Source organism: Fragaria vesca, linkage group LG6, assembly GCF_000184155.1.
Source record: "Fragaria vesca subsp. vesca linkage group LG6, FraVesHawaii_1.0, whole genome shotgun sequence".
NCBI lineage: Eukaryota > Viridiplantae > Streptophyta > Magnoliopsida > Rosales > Rosaceae > Fragaria > Fragaria vesca.
Genome location: NC_020496.1, coordinates 22287405 through 22290163, shown reverse-complemented (window position 1 = coordinate 22290163; position 2759 = coordinate 22287405).

Here is a 2759-nt window from a genome sequence, read left to right as displayed (position 1 = left end):
TATACTACTCTCTCTCTCTCTCTCTCTCTCTCTCTCTCTCTCTCTCTCTCTCTCTCTCTCTCTCTCTCTCTCTCTCACATCATTAGCATACATTCAAATTCAGGAGTTTATTCATCATGCTTTCGAGATAACATGTATGTACATTTATGCTTGTTGACGTTTTCCTTTTCAGGTATTTGGGTTTAATATGGAATACTGGAAGCCGCAAGACCTTGCTTTCACTAAGCAACTTAAGCATGTTACTATAGAGCTTTGCAGTGGGTCTAATGGAATTGAGTGGGCAAAGTATATGCTCAAGTATGCTCCGAATATGCAGAGAATGGTTGTGATTTGTTTGCCCGTAGATCTGAAGGAAGTTACAATGAAATTAAAGAAAATCAGGATGATTTCCAATGCCGTACTTGTCATTCAGGAAAAGTAAAATTTTAGTTTGATTATATTTTTATTTTATATATTGCAGAATTTACTTATGTTGTAGTATGATTGTTTGATTGATCCGTTGGCAATCACATAATTCTCTATTTTTTCAAATTTGATCAGTAATATTGCTTGTTTAAGATATATTCAGTAATCAGTAATATTTCTTATTTAAAAATTGTTAACTCAATTTTTTTCATCCATCTAGCTTTTGTGTTGGCAGTACTTTTCACTACCAGTGCACGAGATGCTTTTACTACTGATTTTGAAGCACATGATTATGCACTTGTAGTGGCTAGTCTGTATCAATCAGATTATCAGGGCAATCATGGAAACTGCTTAACAAACTGTTGGTGCCTTTACATGTTGTAGAATATACTAATTTTTCCGCAGTTGAAACCATTTTATATGAATTATTGGAATCATTGTTCAGAATGAAGCTTTGCCTTTGCTTTTGACTTCAGCTACCTTCAGGTAAAATAATTTTGCTCCCATTGTTTTCTATATCCTCATACAGTTGTTTTAGTAAACTCATTTGCATTTGTGGAGAATTTTTTATTTTTCTATATAGATTCAAGTAATGCATTACAGCTCCAAAGGAACACCAATTATGGTTAGCGGATCCAACTAGTCCAATGTCTTTGAGGGCCTGAGGTAAAGTTTTGCTAGTTTATTATTAGCACCGGAATGCTGCATTCTTCAGTCCTTGTCAACAGATTTACTCATTGTTAAGCCTCTTGATTCTATATATATTTTTTAAGCTCTCTAGAGGTTTTCTGATGATCTCATTTGTGTATGCAATTCGTGCTGCATCCTTGACAGCACCTCAATTTTTATGTGTCATCCTTTCTATCTGTCCCGAAATTTTATTGAATGTAGTGTGTTAGGCTCTGAACTTTTTGTCCATGCGGGTCTACAATACTTGGTTCAAAATCAAGTCAGAAGCAGTTATATCTATGTGTATGCTACATTATGGTTTTATGGGCACATATGACAAGCTAGTGGATCAAAAATTGCTATTACTTAATGTTTGAAGGCTTGAAGCTGGTCACTAGCAGAATTAACTGAAGCTTCTGGGGAACTAGCAATTCAGTAGTGCTGATTTGGTCACTAGAAAATCAGGCTGCTGATTTGTTTGCAGCTTTGGCTTCACGGCAGGAGTGCCTTTCAGACTGGTATCTGACTCTGCACCTCTTTCATATCTTGCTTCTGGCCTGTTTTCTTTCACGTTCAATACGTTTTTCCTCTGCCAAAGAGAAGAAAGATGTAAATAATTAGGGTAAGAGAGAAGAATAAATAAATCGAGAAGTTGGGAGGGAGCCAATTAAACTTGATTGTTTAGGGTTCTATACTTGCAATTTAGGGTTTTATACTTGGTACGAAGAAAGAAGATGCAAATATAGCTAGGCCTGCCAATCAAGGTCGTTCCCGGGAGACTTATGCCGCTTCAAACCCTAGTTTCCTCTTCAGAAATCTCATTGTAAAGTCTTAGAACCTCATCAGCTGCCTCTCCTCTTCTGAGAAGCATGCCATGGAATCTCTGGGATGTGATAAGGTAGTTTGTATGGACAGATTCACTGCTCTTCCACCGGAACTTGCTCATCGCATTCTGTCTTTCCTTCCTATAGCTGACGTCACTCGAGTAGGGAGTTTGTCCTAAAGTTGCAGAGGACTCTACCTATCAACTCCCACGTTGAATATCACTGAACTCCCCTATGTGTCTATTTGCAGCGAGGATGATCGATTGGAGCTGTTGAACTCGTTGGATCGGTTCTTCCTCCAACGAGGGAATACTACAAAGCTTTTTTATTGATTGTGATATTGGTCGATACCTTGACGCAAGTCTGAGTTTAAAGCTTTTCTGTAGATCTCGAGTTATGGATTGGATTCGTTATGCAGTAAGCTGCAAAGTTGATTCACTGACTCTAGTTTATGTTGATCAGATCTATGATCAGAAAAACCAAACAGAAATTCCTGCTTGCGTGTTTGCTTGCGGGTCTTTGAGGTCTTTAATTGTGAACATGATGTGGGTAATTCTTAAAGCTTCCTTGTTTTCTACATCTTTTACCTCTAATCTCGTATGCTTGAGGTTAACCAACGTTACTGTAGAAGATGATGAGGGTTTTTGCAAATGGGTCTCATACTCGTGCATATCTCTGAAGATATTGGACCTTGCTAGGGTTAGAGGGTTAAAATCTATCACCATTGAAAGCCCGTCTTTGGAATCATTTAGGATTTACTCTACTCATTCTTGTAAGCTTATCAATGTTGGAATCTCTGGTGATAAGCTTGAAAAGATAGATATGCTGTGGTACCGTAGTATGCCTAAAGTGAATTGCTTG